At 43.1% G+C, this 25,444-nt stretch overlaps 1 long non-coding RNA gene across 1 annotated transcript; it reads right to left on the reverse strand.

Annotated features, from left to right (window-relative positions):
* Positions 1-690: 690 nt before the first annotated feature.
* LOC115393488 (uncharacterized) lies at positions 691-9,596 on the reverse strand. Its single transcript, XR_003931962.1, has 3 exons — positions 9,501-9,596; positions 6,850-6,860; positions 691-702 (listed from the first exon to the last, which is right to left on the reverse strand). It is a non-coding gene; the product is annotated as an uncharacterized LOC115393488 (long non-coding RNA).
* Between the last annotated feature and the right edge of the window lie 15,848 nt (positions 9,597-25,444).

Raw genomic sequence — 25,444 nt, forward strand, 5'->3', positions numbered from 1 at the left:
AACCGGTTATCCCTTCGTCATCTCACTCTGCGTTTATCTTTGGCTGCCTCTTGCTGTATCTTTCTCCATCTTTCAGTCTTACCAAGTAATAGAAACCTTGAAACAAAGCCCAGTGTGACTGTGGTTTTTAATTGGCCCTCAGAATCTATAATTAACACAGTTCTTTAAAGTGCAGACAGAACATTGCCTGCCACTACGTGCAGATTTCTCTCACATCTTCACACATAACGCTTCACATTTTAGCAACTTTGGAAAGTTTTGCTTATTTCTGCATTCAAGCATTATGAATGTGTTGAGTTGTCTGACTGAACGAGGTCAAAAGCCACTTTCTATTAGAAGAATACTGTAAAGTGCTGTATGACACTGAAAGGTGAAGATGACCCTCTGACTGGAAGCTCAGAAGGAGCTCTCTAAGTTTGGATTGTTAATTCTGGTGGGCTTGTGTTGGCTATCAAGCAGAGACACCCATGAGGACAGACGTACGCTCAGTAGATCACAAGGATTTGGATATTGTTTAAGGGATCAACTGAACAATGGGCAGGGGAGCCTTCCTCATCTCTCAATCACAATTTTGCCCTTGGCAGTTCAGACGACTCTGCCCATCCCCCCCTTTTCTTCCTCCGCTTCTCCAAGCCAACACCTCTTCCAACATTGACCTCCCCTTTCTTGCCTTTCGCCCTCTGTTCCGGTGCTTTTTGCTCCCTCTCCGACGTGTCCCCTTGTCTTCTGCAGTCAGGGACCATTTCAGGGTAAACTCAGCCCGCTGTTGTTGTGCTCCAGTCCTCCGCCGGGCCTGTTTGCCCTCTGGTCACCTGGCTCCACACCACAGCGGAGGGGATTTTGAGGCTGACAGTTTCGCCCCTGGCGAAGCAAAGACAGACTCGGAGACAAAGTGGAGGGAGGAGGGCTGGGTTTAAGGAGGGGTGGGTGGGGGGGTTACATACATGGCTGCTTCAGTCAGTTCCAGCCCTGGGAGACAGCTGGACTCCCTCTCACCTCCTGGCTTGTGGGGGTCAGTCCTGTTACCAAGGCCATAAGGACCAAACCCTCGGTCTGGAACATGACCAACGCTGATGTGTTTTGGTCAATAGACAGGAGTACAACCACAACTCAATTAATGTGCATCGAAATACAGCACGGGATCTGCATATTTTTAGTTACTACAAGTCAGTAACTAAATAAATATAAACATGTCCAGAGAGATTTGAAGAAAAGGAGAAAAAAAAAAGGGAAAGACACATGAAACACTCAATGCATCATAAAACTTTAATAGTTGATGTGATCTAACTTTCCCAGAGTGTAGCACAGGCTTGGCAGCTGTGTTTTGCATCTCTGATTGTCTTACACATATTTCCTTTTTATCAAATTTTCTGAAAGGTGTAATTATGTCGGCCCCCTTGAAATATCCCCGGCGTGTTCGCTCGTGTTCGTACGGTGCTCAGCACATATAATTTAATTTGAATTCATTACTCCCCCTCCTGTCAGTTAATATATTCATGACTTCCAATTCCCTCAGAGCTGTCCCACCACCTGGAGTGTCCTCCCTCATCTGTGTCACTCCTCCCCCTCCTCCTCCCCTTCCCTCCTCTGCCTCACCCCTCCTGGCCCTGCGGGATCCCTGGGGGCCCATGAAGGGGTGTTAGGGCCAGGGTCACAGAGGCTGGGGGGCCCGCTGTCATTAGGGTGCAGTGGAATGTGTTAGCAGGGACCAGCTGGGACCAGCCAGCTCCGTCCCGGCCCTCTCTGTGCTGGTACTGCTGCTGGTGTGTGTGCGTGTGTGTGTGTGTGTGTGTGTGTGTGTGTGTGTGTGTGTGTGTGTGTGTGTGTGTGTGTGTGTGTGTGTGTGTGTGTGTTTTGGAGGGTGATGATGACACCTGCAAAACGCAGGGATGAGGTGGCATTGGTGGGTATTCACACCGCTGAACTCCATGTTGAGGAACAGCTTGTGTTTGTGTTCAGCCTTTAAAAAGATGCCACACGTGCTGAATGTTACTTTGTTTTCTATTCCTATTTCCGAGTCATGACTTAGATTTTTATGGCACTGGAGTCACCAGATTAAGAGTCAATTTTCATCTTTACATCCACGTTTGATGCTTGAACTCGACAACAAAAAAGGCTCACAGTATCAAACAGTATCTGTTTGATGGACTTTTGAATGCTGTGGTGGATCGGAATAGAAAACGTTCAGGTTACAAAGAGAGCGAGAGAGAGTATGGACTTATTTTGGCTGACAGTGAGAACACTCTAGTGTTTCATCTATGAGCCTTAATCCTCCCCCTCTTTAGAAAAACATACATTATTTATCATTTGCCGGAATATTACATCATTAAATAAAATGTTAAAAGAATAGTCATGTTTTCTTTGCAGTTTCATGATTCCAGCTTCAAACTGCTCCTCTCTTCTTTTCATATTCTCTCTATCTTTCATGTTGTACCTTTGTTCCAGGCTTTCGACCGACACTGAGTGAATATGTCCCTTCTCTGTGGTAAATATTTCATGTCAGGGAGCAGCTCAAAGTTTGATCGTTGCAGGGGGCTGCTGTAGGAGTTCAAAGGAGATGGTGGGTCCTCAGACATCCAGCCAGAAAAGAGCGGAGAAGGAGGAAGAAGAGGAGGAGGAGGAGGAGGAGGAGGAGGAGGAGGAGGAGGAGGAGGAGGAGAGGCTGGGGTAGGACAGGAGGTGGGGGAAGTGAAGAGTAAAGAAGTGGGGAGCAGATGAGAGAGAGCACCGCTGTGAGCTCAGTTTAAATTCAGTACCACTAGTTTCCTGGACAGCTCCCTCCGACTTCAACACAGAGCAAAGCAGGAAGTCTTGATTTTGTGTTTCATTTTTTTTTTTTTTCTAATCAACATATAGGTATAATAACCTTAACTATTCAGGGAAAGCTGTGTTTTTTTCTTTTGCTGGGTTATAGCCAGTAAGTCTCAAAAGACTGAAATTGTGAGTTCTCTGAATAATTTTGCCACGAAAGGAGAGAAAGCACAGGGCAGATTTTTCAGTGTGTGTGTGTGTGTGTGTGTGTGTGTGTGTGTGTGTGTGTGTGTGTGTGTGTGTGTGTGTGTGTGTGTGTGTGTGTGTGTGTCTTACCTACGCATATGTGTGCTCATCTTGCATTGTGTGTGTCTGTATGCACTATCTTTGTGTGTGTATTAGAACGAAGAGAGGGGGGCTTCATTATTAATCAGGGCCCTTTCCTTAGTGTGAGAGCTGCTCACACTCCATGGCTTAATGACTGAAAATGAGCCGTAATTATGGGCTGTCAGTCCGGTCCCTGGCACCCCCTCTGCTCTCCCATCTCATGGGTCCATGTCTTCCCCTCTGCTCCACCACACCCAGGCTGCCATCACTTACTACCATCACACTGCACACGTACCTGCATTACCCATACCCACATGATCCCTAATTCACTCTGAAAACCACTAAGTCTTTCTCACTAAACCTACTTTTAGGTCAAGATCAAGGCAAAAAAAAAAAAAAAAATAAATAAATAAAAGGCAAAAGTTGCGTGTCTGTGTGTGTTTTCCTTGAGTCTTTTGGTCTCCCACCCTCCCTTACTCTTGCTCCGTGCACTTAAGCTCATCGTTATGCGGCGTGTGGTTTGTCAGAGCTGATGATGAATTTGTTTATGAGTGGAGAGAGCTGATTTCCCCTGAGTGGTCTCTCTCTCTCTCTCTCTCTCTCTCTCTCTCTCTCTCTCTCTCTCTCTCTCTCTCTCTGCAGCAGTCCATCCAATCAAAGAAAACCCAATCTCCCCCCTTTCCCCCCTCTGGCCCCTTTCACCCTGTAGGGTGCTTCACCAGTCTGACATTCGGATGTAATTCCAGCTAAATCTCAGCCGGAGGGGTCACTGACCATTAGACAATACAAACCAATATGGAGATACAAATTGAGATCTGATTTCTGTATGACAACGTTTAAAATGTGAGGAACTGTTTGCACAACCTTGCCATCTATTTAATCACACTCTCCATTTGTGATAATGCGGCCTATTCCCTCCTTCAAGAGCAACTTTGAGAGAAAGCACCAGGTTGTGCAATGGATGGACTGTAGGTAACTCACACGAGCAATCCATCCCTTCACACAAGCAGACAACCAGCCACAGTTGAGGAAACCCACATTTAGCAAGGCCCAGTAAGCTCTCATACATGAGTAATGTGTTGCTTGTTTAATTCTTCAGCGTCTCTTACAAGATGGCAAGCTTAAAAATGCAGGCATGTTGACGCTTCAGACAATACAAACCATCTTGTCTGACAGGTCCCCCTCCTGGGCCTTTCAATATAAGCATGCTGTTTGCAATCAGGATGCATACACACATGTACTGCATGCGTACACACAGGCGCTTTCACACACATACACACACACACTAATATCCCTGTTGGAGGTGGTGGAAGTGCCAGCTATTATCAATTAATCTTTGCAGTGTTTTTCTCTTGCAGAGAGTGGTACCATATGGTTCGCTGTCAGCCACTGCCTTTAATTTACTTCTTGCGTCTGCTGTGAAAACAGACCAACTTCCTATCTAAACTGCTGATTTGATAGAGGGAGTGTAGGGAGGCTCTGCACTGTACACATAATGTATGTAGGAGATGTTGTGCCTGCAAAATGTCACTGGAGGAAACATTTTCAGCATCTTCTTTATCCTGCACTTCGACACACAGGCAGGAATTTAGATGCAATCAGAAGATTTATTACATTTATAACAGAATCCTCTCAGATTCTTGGCCACAAGTTTAGTCGGGGTTAAATGACTGCGAATTGTTCTCAGATAACATCTTCTCTCAGAATCACTAAAGATTAGATTTTTTTTAACTGAATCTTTGGATATTATAAACCATTTGAATGTGTCTCTTCACATTTCTATTAACAATATTATTAGACGGTTGATGATTTTAAGAGAGTGTAGTACATTATTAAATTATCAAAATAAACGGTTGCACTACACAATTACAAAGTTGTTGTTTGACAAAAAGATATTGATATTGTAACAATTTTTAAAAATGCTTATTCTTCTCACAATAGTCTGAAGTCCATTGTTCATCCCCTTTACTTGAGTGCAGTTTATTTATCTCCAGTGCACCAGACTGATTAAAAATAAAGCAAAAATCTAAGCAATAATGATGTATTGTGTTTGTTTTTACAGATTAAAGCTCGTGTCCAAAGTTTCCGTTCGTTTCCAATGTATGTATCATTTTTTTAACAGAGCTTAAATGTGTCAGTCTGGTTCGATACTATGATATAGTATTAGCATAAAGCAATATAAAAAATTATTTATGAGCCCCGCCTTCGTCTCATAGACCCCCATGTTATCAAGCGCCGGTCAGCTTCAGCCAATAGATTTCGAGCTTCCGCTTTGTCGCGCTGTCAATCAACGTGCGTCCAGCCAGAGAGCACGCGCACTCGCCCAGGCAGAGGTGAGTTAGCTCCGCAGCAGTCGGCCCGCTTACCTCGGATATATCCATGGTCTGCTGAACATCCACCGTAAACAGCTAAACATGTAGGACTCGGAGGCACTCATTTTGCGGGTAAAGCGTGTGCACAATTAAAGGGGCGTGGCTTGGTCGCTCACGAAAGCAGAAGGAGGGCGGAACCTCGAGACGTTGGATTTAAAAAAAACCTCTCATTCTCTCAAAACTCCGGACACGAGCTTTAAAGAAAACACAATTTCCAGTAACACCAAAAATTTGGCATATTTTATTTCCAAATATTTCAGAAAGGGCTTTCAAAAGGATTGAAGTATGCACAAATTATGTTGAATAATTGTAACCTGAATAAACTGTAACATTCAGAGTGAATAAACATGACATTTTTTTATATATATATTATTTTAATAGTCAACTAATTTGTCTGGCGTTGCTTGTTCAGGCTCTCCTTCATATTACAGCTTGTAATAATTTGTACTGTTGGATGTGAACCGCTCAAGGTTGCAGACTTTCAAACGCACTTGAATTTCATGCACTCCTTACGTTTTTTTATGAAGACTGGGAGCAGCCCTGCCCTGCTGTGTGTGGGAATAAAAATGGGTAAAAGGGGAGAGGTGAAGACACAGGGGTCACTTCTGTTGTGAGTGAAGGTTAGGGATGGATGCATGTGTGTGAATTTCTTTCTTTCTTTCTTTTTTATAGATGTGGAGGTCTCAGGTGGAAAAGCGAAATATGTAGGCTGGACTGACGGGAAGGTGAATTTGAGTGTGTGCGTGTGTCTGTGTGTATGATGGATGAGATGTACTCATGTGGTCTCTCACCACAGATATTATGGTCAAACAGACAATCCATCAGTGGGTATTGGATGAAAAGATTCCTCCACTCCCACCAGTCCTGTGCAGTGCAAACCAGGCAAGCATCCTGCCTTCAAAAAACTGAACAATGAGGAATAAAAACATGAAGTGTTAGATTGCCAATTAAGTTTGATTAAAACCACAATTAAAGTATTTTGATTTTTAGAATAATAAGTAAAGCAAGTGAGTTATAAAAGCCAAAATTGAAAGCTTCTCTCATAAGTAATTAACATCTGCAATATTTTCTTGTGCATGTTTCTATTCTTCTATTAGTGTTGAAAGAAATATGCATAAACTGTCATATCAATATCATAGATATCTGTTAAACTTTATACTTTCATGTTTTAATCCTTGATGTAATGGCAGACATAGTTAGCCTCACACTTTTAAAGTCAAACAGCCTGGGTAAACATTGTATTTCCAACCCAACCGTTGTTCTATTTTGTTTCTTTTGCTTAAAAATACAGTCGCCAAAATGGGACTGATCCCACATCAAACAATCCCTGTGAACACTGCAGATAAGCCCGTTCATGAGCAACACCACCCGTGGTAATGGGATTAGACCTGAGCCACACTTCGTGTCGACCTATCACTGGAGCCGAAGTTTCTACCCGCCAATTTCTGAAAGGAATTACAAACTGATGTCACTCAGGACGACTCTCGTGGATCAATATTAAGCGGCTCAGCAGATTCAACAACATTCAACAAGCAAACCACCGGGCATGCACTACATTTCCTATGCAAGGGGAAAACACTGATCTCTGGGATCATTGAAGGTTTGTGAGCTCCACACATTTATCATGCTGTCCTCTTCGGACAAGCTTGACAGTCAGATAAACTCCTTTTCTTAACAGCAAGACGGTAAAGACAATTCTTTCTATACTTCCTGTAACATTAGTGTAACAGAAAAGGCCCTGGTGCTTCTCCTCTTATCGTTTTAGAAAAGCTTTGTGTTCAGCATATATGGACACTCAAGAAATCTGAACGCTTCCTTTTTTTTAAACTTCAAAAAAAAAATATTTTCAAACAAGGATTTTATGTTGTAAATATATTTTTACTCCATCTCTGTGCTGCGTAGCCTACCTGCGACAAATCACCTCGCCAGTTCCAGCTGTCATTAGTAATGAGGCCTCTGAAAGGGAGCATGGCAGGCAGCAGTGTTGTTAGCAGTGAGCGGAGCCAGTGAGCAGTGCTCAGGTGCTTGGTGTTGAGGGCCAATCATCACAGGGTTGGCTCCGTCTAATGAGGGGATCTCCATGATCCAATATCCAGGACAGGGTACCCTGACCTCCATTCACCAGTCCTCCCAGCACTGGGCACCAGCTGCTACTACGTCCTACTGGTATAAAAATGAAGGCGGAAAAGTAGAGATACCTCATACAATGTCTTCAGGGTAAAATACACAGTCATTTAAAAAAAATATTTATTCATTGTTTTGGATTTTATGTTTTTTTCGAATCAAAATATCTGGCTACATTAATATTAATCCTGTCGGAGGAAAAACCAGTGTGCTGTAGTTCATTATGCCTCTAAAAAAGGAAAAACAATTAGAGATGGGGCCTGAATTCCTGACATCCTGCATAGAACATGCTGAATTTCATGCTCACACAAATAATGTCTGTTTCTGGTTTCCACGCATTTTGAGTCTCTTTTGAATTGTTTTCATCTAAGAATATTTATGAGTGACACCACAGACCGGATTATTTGAATACCCCTTTATCATGACAACACAAGAAAACAGTTTCATTTCTGTGTTAATTTGAGTTCGTAACAAAGGGCTGAGATGGAGCGCTGCACTCCCAAAAGCATAATGCAAAATGTGATAATATGGAATTGATCTGCTGAGCTCATTTACATCGTCATGTTAAATTCACGTAAAAACAACATACTCTGCATAATTGTTTAAATTAATTTCATAAAGGCCCGGTCACACCACCCGAACTTTGCTGGAGCGTTCCTTGAACGGTATAGGGAGGAGGGCGGAACGCTCAAAATGGGAAAAAGATCGAAAACACAGGCGTTGGCTTAGTGGTGCACCGCTGAAGCCGGCGTTGCTTTAGCGTTGGTTTCACGGTAGCGAGCGTTGGTTTAGCGGTGACGCGAGTGTTGATATAGCGGTGTTCTGCACATGCGGGCGTTGGCTCAGCAGGGGTACAAAGTTGGTTTAGCGGCATACCGCTTGTGACTACGGAGCTGAACGGATCGTTTTGATACAAGTTCTGATAGATTTTTGATAGAAGTCGATAGTTGAAGTTCATCATGCGACGTGGACAAAAGAAGAGGAAGGCTGGAGAAGGAAAGGCAGCAGCCTCCAAGAAGATCATCACTGAGCAGGCAGCTGAAGCAATGGAGTCAGGCAAATAGATGTGGCCCACTAGTTGTGTCAAGAAATATTTAACAACTGTGAAAAAATACTGTTATGTATATTACTTCAACCTTTTTCATTTATTATTCCATTGTTATATTTTGCAGAGACCAGTCAGGCCACCAATCATAGCAAGTCTCTCAGCATCCATTGCGATACAGTTTTACTGTTTGAGCAAATTCGATATAGATGAGGTCTGAACTCAACGGCAGCTCGATTCCAAATGAGCTCCTGGTCCATTTCTCCCCGTATTTATAGCCAAATTCTGGTCCCACTCTGACACCTCTATACCAACGCCAAACCAAAGTTCATCGCCGCCATGAATCGCTGCTTCAATGGCAGACACCGTTCCAGCAACCCCGTGTCCGCTCGTAAAATGCTTACAACCGCTCCACCGAAGTTTGTGTAACGTTTAATTGCCGCTGCGTGGTCCAGCGTTCAAGATTTCTGCATTGGCCTAGCGGATCCAAGCGCCCACGAACTTGCGTCTAGCGGTGCCAAACTTTGACTGGGCGTTGGTGGAGCGGGGGGTGAACGTTGCCGGGGCGGAAAATTCCCCGCTCCTCAACGCTCGCAATATTTTGTGAAGCTCAAAACTTTCGGAGCGGTAGGAGGGCCCCTCCAGAAACATCAGCGGTGGCCGAGCGTATACAGCGTTGCTTTAACGGAGGCCAACTTCTGTTAAATGGTGGTGAACAGTTACGAGCGGTGATGAATTTTTTTCACCGCTCCAGGAACGGAGTTCGGGCAGTGTGACCGGGCCTTTACTATCACCTGTGACTTTGGTTTGTGGGAAGAAGCTGTGCAGTGTTACGTGTCACTGGCTTGCTGTTATTTTACAGTAAGTTAGGATTAGCCGACTCTTCCTATCATTATGAAGTAGAATTCACCAAGCGTTGGCTTGTTCACCCACTAACAGGGAATGTGAGCTGGGTTTAGACCGTCGTGAGACAGGTTAGTTTTACCCTACTGATGAGGTGTTGTAATCTTAATCTAAAAATCAGACAGATTTCAGGTCAAACCTAATGGACAGCTGGTATGACACCCACGATACAAAATGATTGAGGAAATGTGATCTGAATTACATACAGTTGCAGAAATGAATAAAACCAAATGACGGAGCAGCAGGTTAAATATGTAGTAAAGTACTGCCTGTGTTCCCGCCTTTACCTTGAGTTTCCTGATGTGTGAGAGGAAAACTGAAGTGTGATCAAAAGACAAAATATGAAAACACTCCTAAATAAACTCACCTATTTACAAGATATGAAAACAAGCACTGCATTTCATTTTTTTTTTTTACTTTGATTGAAAGCCACAGGTGAATTCACAATGAGTGAGACGAATTAATTAATTTTGTCATTTTTGGGGTTTTTTTTTTTTTTTCCTTCTTTGACAGTCCATCAAAGATTTTGTACAAGGTTTAATGACTAACAGGCACCTGTGTTGCAAAAAGCTTTGGTTTTCTTTTTCCTGAAAAGAAATTTTAGCTGTTTTCTAAAGCAGAAAACCTTGAGGTGTTTCAGTGTGGGGAACTTTATTATGCCTGGAAGAAAAGTTAGGATTCATTCATACTTTGCTGTATTCTTTTTAAACAAAGAAACATACAAATTACCACTGAAAACATGAACTTTCTAACACATTTAAAGCTCCCTCTCATTTAGTCTTGGAGATGTGTCGCTAAGCGGATGTTAGCAGTCTCTACTATTCTTCTTCTCAACAAATCTCTCAGTGAAAAGAATGTTGTTTTTCTGCACCCTTCAAAACCACCTACATGAATGCCATAAAGCCCCACGTCTTTTGTAACCTAAATAAACAAATCAAACGATTTTACTGAAGTTTTTGGCAATGCTAAAGTATCACAGAAATATTGTCTTCTTCATAGGACGACATACAAATCAGGGTATGTTCACGTCTGCATGAAGATTTTAATTGGCTGTTTCTTTCTCTGTCAGTGGGGCGTTGATAGAAGATCCATAAATAAAGACAGACAAAGTCATATCAATAAATGGCGACCTGTAGCAGAGACAATTCCCAAAACAAACATGAAGTCAAAACTAGGTAGGAGGTAAAAACCAGAGGGGAAACTGACTGAAGACAGCAACATGGAAAAAGACACGCAACATCGGGAAACGAACTTGACAAGACGGAGGACAGCGAATAAATACACACACGGAGAGGAAACACGATGATACTCCACGAAACACATTCAAGTAGCAACAGCATCATGAGGTCAAACATGAACCAGGACATAGCAAATAACATACTGAATAATAATGACTATGGACCTAAAGCTAACTCTCATAAACCACAACAATAATGAAGAACAAGTAAACAAGCAATAGAACAAACAGGTTAAATGATCCCTGAAAGTAAAGCAATCTTGAAACCGTAACACAAGACTTGAGGAGACTAGAGCATCAGAGTTTTAAAACCAGACTAACAAAACTTAAAACACAAAACAAAGTAGTGCCCGAAAATGGTTGTCAGTATAAACAACCATGAGATCTATCCAAACATGAAAACACCAAAACTTGAGAGAAATTCACTGGAAAATAAAGCATAAAGACACAAGACAAGACTAAAAAACACAACAGTCGGATGGTTATTGTCCTTTATCTTCTGCTGATTATCATATAAGGTACTTTTTAAACAGAAATGCTCTGTGAAACACTTAGGAATAAGAACAAGAGTTCTACTTAGCCTCTTCTATAAATATGCTTCACTGTCTAACTCTGCTGACCTCCTTCTTCTTCTGTGATGGACCTGCAGTTGAGTTGGAAGTCAGTAACCTGCATATTGGTTTATAATTACTGAATTTTGGAAGCAGTAATATACATTTGCTTTCAGTATTGTTACAGAAGGTAAACAGTCACTCTGGGTGTGTTGGATGCTTATCACAGATGCAGCGTTTGTGTTTGTGCAGGCAGGTAAAAAGTTCCATCAGACTTCATGAAGTAGTGGTTCATAAATGTAATTGATCTTCCTGCATGGCAGGAGAGGACTTCTGACCAAAGTGTACAAGACTAATCGAATACCAAGTTTGGAACAAACAGGTGTTTAATAGCTTATGGAAACTAGCTGAGTTAGCAGATAAAAGCCTCGTGTTCGCCATGTGATAGTTGTTAATTGTGATAACTGTTAGTTGTGCTGATGCCATTAAAAACTGGATTAAAGTCTTTTATAAAGAAAGCGTGTTCCATAGCAGACCTTGTTTGTTTAGGGGGTCAGAGTTGAAGTTGATTTTTCCAGTGAGGAGCCTCAGATCAAATTTGTTGCTCTCACTCTTACAGTACAAACTCAGCGTCTGTGAGATTGTTCCATATTCTTCCATAATGCATATTACACATGAGAGTGCTATTTTGGTTTGGCTCTTATCCATGATCAAACATTATTTCCATTGAATATTTTACACAACTGTGTTTACACTGAGAATACTGAAGCTACACTTATACCTATGAAATAATTTTAGAAGAGACGACTTAGAGAGTCCGAAAATGGAGACTTCACTTTCTCACCTCGCCTTACCAAACTGAATAATCAATGATCGGCATGTGAGCATGTACCTCTTTTCACAAATGCAGTGTGAAAGAAAATGTTTGATCACAAATGATGCTGAAGCTGAAAAACAATGACCCTGATGATTTGATGTGGGATTTATTAGAATTCATTCATTCAGTTTGTTTTGCACAGACTGGGACTGCTGGTCTTAAAAATCAAATTAGCAAAACAAATCAACCATGTGATGCGCACGCTTGCTGATTGCTGCTGTTTTTTTTTTTTTTGTTTTTTTTTTTTGCCCGTCTTTTTATTGGCATTTTTTTTGCTCCCCTTCCCTCCTTTTCCTCCTGAAGTTGCAGCTTTCTCGCCACGAGGGTCCCTGTGGACTAGACCAGATGTTCCAGGCAGCACACTTCCCCACTCTCCGCCTCATGGAATATTCATGGGCAACCAGGCACCACAGCGCAGCACCGAACCACACAGACCAGAGACCATTTATTTATTTATTTCATCACCCTGCTGCTTGGCTGTCTAATGCACAACAACAGTTCACCATAAAAGAGCATCTTCTCACCTTAATGTTCTCTCAGAGTAACTCACCACATCCTCTTCCCTTCATGGTGTTTCTTTTCATTGCCATGAATCCCCTGGACACATAAACATCCCTTCCTTCATAACTGTGGGTATACTTTGATGGGCCTCGCCCCTCCTTTCTGTTTTTCTTTCTTTCTTCTCTTCCTTTCTATCTCTCTTTCTGATTCTCTTGCACACACACACACACACACTCTTTCTCTCCCTCTCTCTCCTCCCTCACTTTTATTAGGCAGATGGGTAGGGAGTGAAGAGAGTGTTGAATAACTGATGTTTGTCTGTGAAACCTAATGGTGGTGCTTAAATACAATGCCATTATTTACAACCCTGCCTAATGCATTGGGACACTTAAATTCTTTGTTTGGTGGTGATAATTGGGCTAAATGCTCTACAGTAATGCATCCTGTTTGGCTGTTAGTGGCATGTTTTCCGTGATGGATTGGTTTGTTGTTTGGACAAAGGTTTGGAAACCATTATTTATCGGTATACACCCAAGTAACACTTCTAACCTGCCTCTTTGCCCTGTCAATGGCACTCCCAAAAATTTGCCGATGTGTGGTGACAGACCAAAAAAAACAAAACCAAAAAAATGTTCTTTAGAAAGTTCAGGTCAAGAACAGAGAGCGAGAGATGTGTTGCCGGAAGGAAAAGGAGCCCAAAATGAAACCTGTGGAAATACAAACCAGATTTCTGGGTACAAATGGAGGCAGGAAGGCTGGGAGCCAGGCGGTACCTCTGCTCCACTTGACTGCGGTCCAAAATGACAGCTGACGGCTGCCGCGCAGACATCATGGACGAGCAGATGTGGCGGCAGCTTTCCAAGTGCAGAAACACTTCGTTCCTCCTCTCTGTGAATCTGTTCCTTTCTCCCTCTTCTCCTCCCACTTTTCCTTCTTCCCTCTCTTCTTCTACTTTTTTGTTCACTGCCTTCCATTCATTTACCCCTGCGCTTCACGTCTCTGTGCAAAATGTGTAAGAGCTAACAAGACAAGGGCTGTGTTTATTACAGAAACTCCTTTGATCTGATCCCAAGCAGTTGTTTAGTTTCCGAAACGGATTCCCCTGCAGTTTCCCAGCATGCACCTGTGGTAAAGAGGTTATTCAGCTCCCTCCCAGCTGAGGCACAGCTGACTTCTCTCTTGCCCACATCCGGCAATATTTCCACTCTCGCTAATCAGATTGCTATTACATCATCAGCTAATGACTTGATAATATAATTTTTCAATTATTTCCTACTCTAAACATTTCATTTTCAAAACATGTGTGTATTGCACATTTACCGTCCTTTGCAGTCCATTGTTTTTTCACTTTTTCATTTTATCTGTGTGTGTGTGCGTGCGTGCGTGCGTGTGCTTGCGTGCACGTGCGTGTATCTCTAGCTGCAATCTCCTCTCTCCCTCTGATCGCTCAGTGTTTATGGTTTCCTCTGGTCCACAAGATAGTAATCCCCATGCAGCAGCAGGGGAAGAAAAGCAGGGAACCTCAGCGGGATGAGTTTATCAGGAGTGTAGGTCAGCTAGGCCAGTTAATAATGCTGTTATCTTGGAGGGAAGGAGGAGAAGAAGGGAGAGGACAGAGGGAAGAAGAAAATGAGAGTGGCGATGTGGGATAAGAGACAGGCGCGCACAAAGAGGAAATAAAAGTATGTGAAAGCAAAGGAAGAAGAAGAGTTGAAAGGGAAGGAGGTGCTGCGGAGGAAGGACAGGAGCAGGGGAGGGAGGGAATCAGCCCATGGTTCAAACAGAGTCGTGCCCACAGAGAGGGAGAGCCCTGCTGGGTCTCTTTGGGGGGGGGGGGGGGGGGGGGGGGGGGGGGGGGGGGGGGGACTGTGGGGCAGGTGGAAGTCTGGAGGGCTGTGTGTTTGTGTTGGTGTGAGTACACGGATCTGTGCATGTGGCTCCGTTTCTTTGTGTGCAGTATGCAAAGGCAGGTCTGCCATATTCAATATTCCTGTCAGCCCGGACTCAGAATACCAAAACACCCTGTCTGGGAGTATACAGATGCTCCTGCCTCGCCACACCTTCCTCCCCCAACATCTCCTCCTCTACCTCCTCTGCTCTGCTTCCTCCCTTTGCTCCCCTCACACATATGGCCCAGCATTTCAGCTGCTATTCCTCTGACAAAACTGATATTTGTTTCAGCACAAATAAAACATTTGTGCTGAAAGATCACGATGTGTACCAATAGAGAAATAGCACTACAGTAGCATTTTGATAAAAGCAACAAAGATGTCAGCAGCTGCACAGATGTTGGCTGTTGTAGCCTTGACAATTTACATATTTTGATCTCTGTCAGTGCTGGTGCTGAGGCAAAAATGTGTCTTTTGCTGGAGGCACAACTTTGCAGAGATAAAGTAGGAAGGTCTGCAATCTCTCGTGTAAAAGGGGGAAAAAACACTGAGATTTGTTGTTTTTTTTTCCCCCAGATGTATCTGCTGTGGATTTGAATGGGGGGCAACATGGCAACATTTCTGTGGATTTCTTCTTTCCTGTTCCCTCTCACATTTAGACAAACCTCATAAGATATGCTTGTAGTGTTGAGAAGAAGGCATGCTCCGCAGAACAAATGGTGTTAATTTGCCGCGCCTCTCTGAAGCTGCACATTAGAGAGAAGCCTTCAGGGAGAGAGTGAGGGAGGAGGAGATGTGGGGTTGAGGGTGGCGGAGGGAGGTGGGGAGAGGATGGAGAGGAGGAGGAGGAGGAGGCAGCAGCTGTGCTGGAATTAATGTCTGCATGCCAAATTAGAAACACCATGCATCTCCGTCAGAGATTCGCGGAAAAAAAAAAATAGGGAGGGGATGGAGGGGGAAAAAAGAAAGAAACAGAGTCAAAGACAGACAGACAGACAGACAGACAGACAGACAGACAGACAGACAGACAGACAGACAGATAGATAGATAGATAGATAGATAGATAGATAGATAGATAGATAGATAAATAATGTACATGTATGTACTGCAAAGATTGATAGATCCCATACGTAGCTTTTAATCCTCATTCATCATTTCATCCCTCCGAAGTGTAACTCAGTCCCAGTAGAGTATTCGTCATGCCAGTGATGCCGACGTGTTGTTTAGGTAACCATGTCACATGCATCCATGCCGGCTGGTTGGGAAGTCGTGTTGGCGTAAGTGCGTGCGTGTGCGCACGTGTACTGAGGTGTTGATGATGGAACACTCGAACACCAGAGGTGCACGTCAGGTGGGGGCCACCAGTCCCAGTGGTGCCCCCTAGGGACAGAGCATGCATTTGATTATCAGGCAGGGGATCAATAATGAGAGAACAGGCTCTCTCTAATGATAGCTGCAGGCCACAGGGCCAGAGGCCTCAGGGTACCGAGCTGGCAGAACAGCCCTCATGAATACAGGATAAGACTGGAGCAAACGCTCTGTGTGTGTGTGTGTGTGTGTGTATATGTGTGTATCTGTGTGTGTGTGTGTGTGTGTGTGTGTGTGTGTGTGTGTGTGTGTGTGTCTGTGTGTGTGTGTATGGGGCAATATGGTTGAGAAGTATGTCAGATGAAGGACACAGAGAGCAGATGGCTGGTTGGAGCTGTACGAACACCTCACCTCATCTCTCCTTGCCTCTATGCATCATTCAGCCTGGACTTTTTCCTCTGCAGCATGACTCAGTCTACCTCGCCACTCATTCACTTTTCCTCCCCATAACCCCTGAAACCCACTGCACAAACCGCCAAGAGAATCTTCCATATTGCACACATCTGGTATCCTAAAAAATTTTTTTGTTAACCTACAGAACTGTAGTAGAAACACAGGAGCACAGTTCTGTAGTTTGTTGAAGTGTAGATGCGATGTAAAGGTGTCACAACAGAATTAGAATAATTCTGTCCTCTCCACCGTTCCTCACAGACGTGCTGCAGTGGGTCACATCGCAGAGCCACCATATAGAGCGACAACATGAACAACAACATGCTCATTAGCTCATTTCTGGGGTCCCCCCCCCCTCTCTGCTGAGCTAAATTAACCATCCCATTTCTCTTCTTTGTGTGTCCTCTGCAGAAACAAAGCCATGCACCCCCCCCCCCACACACACACACATACACACCCTCTCTCTTCATCACCCGTCCCCCCTTTGCCTCCCTCTCTACTCCCCACCCATCCTGTCATTGTAAAGTGTGCGCCTCCTGTCTGACCGTACCCCCCGCCCTTACCCCCACATCACACCTCCCATCCGTACGCCCACCCCCCCCCACCTCCTCCCTTACCTTACCCCAACCCCCTAGTTCCCCAAGCACACACCCTCCCCCTCCCCTCCCCTCCCCCCTCCCTGCCTCCCTCCCTCTCTCTCTCCCACCCTGCCTTCCAATCACCCCCCGGGAGGTGACATCTGCCGGGATGCGCTCGACTGGTTCCAGATGCACCACCGCCTCTTCCACCACCACCGCAGCCACCGCCACCCGAGTGAGTGAGTGAGCGAACGACACCCCAGCACTCATTTCAATTCCATCACCCTCTCCCAATCATCTTGCCTCTCCCCAGTGCAACATTAACGAGCCTCTTTCATTTGAATACATAATTAGCCGCCCGAGCACTCTGCTTCACTAATTTTGAGACAAAAGGATGGAGGAGACGGGGGGGTGGGGGTGGGGTTTGAGGGCGAAAGGGTGGGGGTAGTATGTGGGATGAAGAGGATGAGGCAAATAACGATAACAAAAAAAAAAAGGAAAAACATTTGCATTTTAATTTGGAATAAGGGGGGGACTTTTTTCAGATCAGGGTTTTTTTTTTTCTTTGTCTTTGTCTTCTCTCTTTTGAACCTGCTCTCTTCTTAAAATCTGCATTTTTGATTTTACATTGAATTTATTTTTGTTCCATATGAAATGTATTTATGTACAGGTACAGCTGAGAGTAGGTCTTCCTTGAAGTTTTTTTTTTTTTTTTTTGGTTCTCTGTACATATCTTGGCATGACAATGCATGCGACTGAATCCATCACCCGCCCTCAGGGCATGCAGCACTCCCAAGCCAAAATAAACCTCACTTACTCCTGCACAATAAATCATTCTTCTCAATGAGCTGAAGCCAGCTGAGACATCCCTTAGTGCATTACAATATCATCTAGCTACATTCAATAAACATTGCTCCTATTGCCCTCACTGTGGGTGATTTTTATTTTGCTAGAAATAACGGCCTTGAGGCTTTTCCAGTGGACGAACAGCACATGAACACGAGCTGAGGCCTACATCGTATACTCACATTCCCACGATGAACTGGAGCTCCATTAGCTCTATTGTATGCTGGAATATTTTTACATGGTATGTGTCTGCAAAAGAAGTGAGACAGGGGAGAGATAGTTAAGGTTACAATGGAATTGAGCGTCATTGTAGAAAAAGGCAGAATAGACAGAGGGAGAGTGAAGTAGTGGGAAAAAACAGCAAATATGAAAAAAAGAGGAGTTTTTCCTGCGTATGTATGTATGTGGTGCTGTGTCTTTTCCTTCTTGGTGACGTGCCAGGCATGGCCTCCTGTCAGCCATCGGGGGAGCCAAATGACAGCTTTGATCCTATTAGGATCAGCGCCAAATCAACACTTTGCTCATTAAGGGCTTGCACACGCCAGCTAACAACGCGCCTGCCTTCCACGCCGCTTCGTGGCCGACCCTCTGTGCCAAGCAGCCGTGCCCTGCGAGTGCCAGGCTCACCTGTCGAGACTGGGTGAAGACAGCAGCGTGGAGGAAGCGCTTTGCTGAGTCAGTGCTGAGTCCACAGATTTTAAATTACACAATCTGTCTCCAATCTGTGTTCCGTGGAGCAAATCAATTATTCTTAAAAAACCTGAAGTCAGTCGTAGCATCAGAAATCATTTCATATATAAACGTCAGATCAGTCTTTCTATTTTAAAAATTGGCTTGGTGATAATTGTGTTAATGTGTCAATAATGAAATGTGCAATGCAGCATTTTGCAGCCTATCACCATTTGAACAGAATCTTGAATATGGTACAGTTTGTTCTTAAACCTAAATTTTTGATGCACTTCCTGTTTGCATGCTATAGCAATGATAGATAGATAGACAGATAGATAGATAGATAGATAGATAGATAGATAGATAGATAGATAGATAGATAGATAGATATTCTGCATATATTTAAATCAAATAAGTCCCTTGTCGTATTTCTACATTTCTGAACCTCTCATCTTTGATCAAACCCCAAACAGTTTTTTGCAGCCAGTGTTTCGGTGTTAAAATAATTCTTTGCTGAGTGAAAGAACCCTGGAAGTGAGCCATTAATATCACAGCAGGCTATTCTATTCTTCACAAGAGATTGACGTTTTCCCATTTACAATGAAGCATGAAGTTGTGTTTGTGTGAGTATTCAAAAAAATTGAGTTCTGGGGTGTGAAACATTATTTACCCTCGCTCATATTTATTGAACTGTCTGCTTCTCACATCTCTCTCTCTCTCTCTTTCTCACAGACACACATGCATACGCACACGCTTCCCCCATACCCCCTGCTGTAATGGAACGCTCCAGGTGACGGCATCAATTTATTGACATGTTATTGGCTATCAGCTGGATCAATAGGGTCAGGGCACGGCTTTCAGATGACACTCCTGAGAGACGAACACCCACGTGCGCCGGCTCAAAATGAAAACTCCGTTCCGTCTTATTTACTGCTTGACCTCAGTCCTCATCTGAGACCCCTGACCTCTTCCTTGAGGAATATGCATATAGACTCTGGCTGCTTCGCTGACTTATTGAGCCGTAAACACTCCTGACAAACTTACACATAAGAGGTGCAGCTCAAAAAATGACAAGCTGTTGTTATACCCATGCATCTTTTGCATTCGTGGTTTCTGCTTAAAATACAATTTAAAAAATAAGATCTTATGAAATATTACCATATTTTGAGATACTGTGTTACCGTATGAGTTCATTCTTACGAGTTATCAGCGAAACTTAGAAATAATAGAATATTCAAGCTTGGAGTTCCGCTTTAAGTGTAGTAAATTTGAAGTTTCATTGTTTTAGTACATTTTTTACAGTCAGACAAACACATTGTTATGTGAATCTGTTGTGCAGGCCTTTGTTTGATTTGTTTTTTTTTTTCAAATTCATTTTCTAAATTTTCTTCCACATCTCTTATGTAGCCGCGTGTCCATCGTTTGAAACAAATACGTCCGTTAATTCCTCTGTGTGCTGACGATTAGTTTCCGACTCAGAGTTGTCTCTGCTCATAAATCTGACTCCAGGGTTCCTCATATTGTTATGAAAGGGTTAAGTCCATTTTCACTGTGTTGTCTGCTCCGCATCAATGTACATTATGTACTCCTAATTTGCATACTGCAGCGCGAGCTCAATTAAAATGAACTTTTAATTTCTTACAAGTAAATTAGTTTTGCATGCGATGCGTGCAAATGTCGGGATAATGGGTGCTTTTTAATGAGCTCACAAGCTGAGTGCACCCGATCAACTCCCGGGGTGGAGGGGAATGACGCAAGGGACACAGCACCCAACCGCCTCACCTCGCTGTCACTAGCCAACCTTCCCTTTCTGCCACCATCCTCTCCAACTTTAAAACCAAGTTTTTTGTTTGTGCTTCACCACTTCCTAAACATATTCTTACAATCTTATTTTTTTTTTCTGTCTTCTCTCCTTGCCATTTTTGTCACTCTGCACTGCCTGCTCCGTATGAGAGTCGACTCTCATACAACCTTTCGACATCTCTCCACAATCTCTCAGCCATTCTTACCTTCCTCTCTCATCATGGGATGCACTTTCCCTCCCTACAGTCTGCTCCTCCCAGAGCCCTAATTCATTTTCCCCTCCTGCTGCTCCCCTCTGGGGTGCAGAGGTGGTCTTTGTGCGCTGAGTGCTGCTGATGTCAGTGCTGCTGAACAGGTGCGCAGACAGAAAGAGTCCCGTTGTTGTGGCACGGCGGCTGGGTAAACAAACGCACCAGAGGTCCCTGACGCGTTGTGCTGTCGCGCGCACACACACACACACACACACACACACACACACACACACACACACACACACACACACACACACACACACACACACACACACACACTCCAAAGAATCAGATGCACACACCCAGATCACTAACATATCAGTTCACAGGAGTGGAGGTGCAGAATGGAGTTTAAGATGGCTGGAAGCAACACACACACACACATGCACACACACACACACACACACAAATTCACAATGCATTACAATGATGAAGCGGCACACACACACACACACCTGCGAACGCACACACTATTAGAGCAGAAAGTGTGTCGCCACAGTGTGACCCTCGCTGTGCTGCAGGTGCTCTCTGTATGAATTGCTACGGGGCAAGAAGCTGCTGAGGGATTATCTGTGGAGCGACTGCCCTCAACACACACGCGCACGCACGCACACACACACATCCACAATATTTCTGGCCTCCTCGACTATCTCAGTCAGTCATTCATTTGTCTGTTTACACTTTTCTTTTGCCGCCTCTCCTTTGTTTCCTTCTCTTTCATCCTCTCTTATCCTCTCCAGCATCTGCTTTTCTCCAATCTACTCTTTGTCTCACTTTCCTGGCCACCCTCTGGCTCTCTCTCTCTCTCTCTCTCTCTCGCTCGCCCTCCTTCCCTCTGTTTCTCCTCTCCATCACTTTCTTCATCCCTCCTAGCCTTCCTCCAGCTTTTCCATTCTGCCCTTGCTCTCTCGCTGTTTTTTTTTTTTTTCTTCCTCTCTCCTCCCTCCTCCGTCGTGCTGCACAGCTGTGCAGAGGCAGATTAGTGTGTTAGTACCTGTGAGGCAGAGGCACGGCAAGCTGCATGCTAAAACCCAATCAGCTAATGTTGATAAAGGAGGCGGGGTACGGACATCTGTTCACACAAAACACCAAACTCATTTGAATCACAAGATGAAATGACTCACATCTGCTGAATTGGAAAATATCTTTTTGCCCTCCTTGTTTTAATTTAGGTGGAGATGGGCATACTCCAGATGCCAGGGTGACTTGCTGAGTGACAAGAATCCAGCAGACCACCGGAAAATGTCTGTTTATGTCTCTACAGGCGCATGTTTATGCTTTTAATGAATAAACTCGGATGCACTCTCCAGATTTCTAAAAGAGAAAAACGATGTGACAACATACTTTAGCAAAATAAAGATGTCCTCGTGTTTTTTAATGTGGTATGTGTGGAGTGCACACGTGCAGTTATATGTCAGTGTTGCACAAAACCTTTCTTTATGTCAAGTTTTGATACCATCGGGCTTGTCTCTTCCACACATTCTTCACTTTAATCAGAAAACTCCAATCGACCTCTTCAGTGTGTGATTTAGGTGAGCTTTGCTCAGAGCAGCTAATATAACCTCAAGTTTTAAGACTTATGGCGATGAAGGTCTGGTGAGGTTTTTTTTCATTCACTTCTCCACACCTGTAGTCGTTTTACAATCCACTTATCCACCTGTTTTTTTTTTTTTCTTTTTCCAAAACTATTTCACTCACTTGATGTGGTAGATATATTCCTCTTCTTTCCTCCAGTAAAGTCTTTGTTCCAAGCTGGCTGAGGCTGGTTTCGAGGCTTTGTTTTCAGGCACCTTCCATCTGAAACCCAACAGGCCATAAGTGCCATCTAGTTTTACTTTTGCTTGTAGACGCATGAGAACATAGCAACAAGACAGCGTTTTTGGACAGTATGTTGTAGTAAATCATAGTTAGGCATTTGTTGTTCAGAGACAACAAATCACAAGATATTCGTCTTTCCACCACAGAAAGAGAACATTTCCAGCTGAGAATGTTACTGAAAGTCATTTTTTTCCTCATTAAGTCTCTCTTCGTATAAACAAATATGAATGAAAAATCAGGAATGAGTTTGAATTTTAAATCAAATGAAATCTGTTGTGTGAAATTAAACAAAATCAGAAAATGGAATGAAGAACTTAAATATCCTCCAAATGGGAGGGAGTGCAGGTTTTTCCATTTTACAGTAAAAAGGACATGCTTTTTACTACCGAGTGTGACTGCATTGGGTCAGAACAGTGAATGAGCATACTGGACATTAAACTTATTTTTAAAAACTAACAAATTGTCTTTTATCAGTTTTATAGGTGTTAATTGGAACAAATATGATATCACAGTTTTCTACACCTAAATTCTGTTTTAATTTATTTCTGATTAAAGAACTCAGTCAGGTTTCAGATTACATTAAATTGCTCAAAAGACTGTGAACCATTCGACCAGTTTCCGACCTTGTTTTCCCAGAAGCCCTGCAGATTGCTGCTGACGCCCTCTTCGATCTCTGCTTGATATTCTACAAAGTGCCTCTTTACGGTTTTCTTAAACATGTTAAAAAAACTATTTTTGCTCATCTCAAAGCCGGCAGTGTCTTCCGGCTCTCCCTGTGATCTACGGCACGTCCTCCCGTACGGGTACTGAGCCCTCGGTTGGATGCACTACATCAAACTATATTTCTATACTCTAAAAAGAGGGAAGAAGAGGGAGGCTTTCTCACCCCACAATTCATTTCCATCCCTCTCGTCAAAAGAATCTTCAGCTTAAACGTCCATTCCTCGCTGTATTTCTCCAGCCTGTACACCTTGAAACATATTTTCACCTCGCAATGTCCTGAGTTACATCAAGAAATGTTTCTTTTTTTTTTCCTTCGACACAAACAGTTGGGAGAAACAGCTCTTGGTCCCAACAATGTTAGGAATACCGGGAGCACTCAAACACACTCTGTCTCCTGCCACTTACCCTTTAACCTGACCAGCACTTACAAGCTCTAAACACTCGGCACAAGTGTTTACGGGCAAAACACGGAGGCAACAGTGAAAACACACACACACATCCACACACACACAAAAAAAAAATCACACAAGCTGCAGGGAACCTTGTGGCTGAAGGACGGGATGAAACCAGGCTGCTGCTACAGATTTTAACACAAAAGGGTCTGCAACAAAAACAGAAGTCTCTAACTTTCTGAATAAATTCCTTTCAGTCAAGTTTCTTAAAAGGCGTCTTATCAACAGGTTGGATTTATTATTGCCACACATTATCGCTTGAAACATGGCAATCAGTTTTATGATCACAGGAAGTATTTCCATCTACGATTCTGATTTGGGAAACACGGCAAACAACATTCAACAGTTTTTAGAAATTCTGTTAATTTCAATTCAAAAGCAGTCGTGACAACAACAGTAAATCAGAAGTGCATAAGAGATAAATTTTGTCATAAAAACTGTCATAACAAAACAAAAGGCCATATTTTAGATTTGATTACAGCAGAGAGTTTTTTTTCTTCTGTGATTAGGCTGATTGTAAAACAGTTTGTTCATTTCAAATGTCTTTCCGGAGCATTTTTCAGAATGCTTTCTCACCACAAAATGATCAACAGTTGTCGTAACAGTTGTGAGGAATGCTTTTTTAATATCACCGTCTGAACAGGATGATTCTGTTTGATGTGTGCAATGAGTCGGACCTGCTCAAGAAGGCAGAGTCTGCGAGTCGGTGGGTGTTTCGCTGCAGTCGGAGCAGATGTTAGAATAAAACACGCCTGCAGATGCGTGGAGAATATTTCAAAGACGTTTGTTCATTCGACAGTTTTATTGACATTTTCATTATCAATCAAATCAAACACATGTGCAGATCAGCTGGAACAAGAAGTCACAAAGAGTCAACTTTTACAATTAAACTTTGAGTCTTCATGCAAAACACCTATTAAAACCTTTTGTGCTTTTTTTTTGGGTGTTTTGTTTCTCTATTTTTGAATGAATGAAGGAATAGATAGAACAAAACAAACCCTTTGGCCTGATTTAAAAAAAAAAAAAAGCAATGTGAAGTGCAGCCTTTCATAAATTAAACCCAATAACTGACTTATTAAAAATATATTATACATGGTACAGTAAATATACTGGTCACACCAACACGCCAACGGCCCTCTTGCAAAATGCTCACAAACCAAGTGGAACTTCCACATATATAGAGGTGGAGGGATGAACCTGCACATTGCAGGACTGCAGGGCATTTCTTTGACAAATCTTCAAAAATTTTTGCTGTTCGCTGCAGCTCCACAGTTTCTCCAGCCAGTAAAGGAGATGTGCACACACATGTGTACATCCATTGTGTGTGTGTTTGTGTAATTTACATTCATCTTTGTGTATTTTTGTCTCTGTCCTTTCACTGATGGCCTATTTATCTGTGCCGCTCCCTGTGCGATCGCACAAGCTCAAGGCATGCATATTTTCTTTGTACATGAATGGCGATTAGCGCAGCTCTGCCAATCACTATAATTTACATTAAATTTGAAATTAATTTCACACTTTTTTCTCTCTGTAATTATGTCAACAGCTGCTGTGAAGCCAAGCTGCACACATGAATTTTAATAGCTTGTGCTTTTAAATCTCTCTGAACTTTGGAGGGAAAAATACAAAACGATGGCGGCGTTTCTGGTAAAAGCTCATAAGGATTTATTGTTAGAGTGGAGAGAAGAAATTGATCATGGAGTATCCCTTGATTATGTGTCACAAGACTACAAAACTGCCCCTCGACCCATCTGTTCTTCCATCTGTCTGAACTCTGAAACTTAAGAAATGGTCTTTTATGGATCCTCCCGTGACATTTAAATTAATTTCTAGGCAGTGAAGACAAATATGGACTCAACTGTTTACACCAAAACACAATGGACAGAAACAGTGGGGGCTTTCTTCTTCTTTGTCAAGATAAAAAAAAAAAAAAAGTTCATGAGTAAACTAGTTCAAAATAAAGGAGAAA

This window comes from Salarias fasciatus, chromosome 1 (assembly GCF_902148845.1).
Source record: "Salarias fasciatus chromosome 1, fSalaFa1.1, whole genome shotgun sequence".
Taxonomy (NCBI): Eukaryota; Metazoa; Chordata; class Actinopteri; order Blenniiformes; family Blenniidae; genus Salarias; species Salarias fasciatus.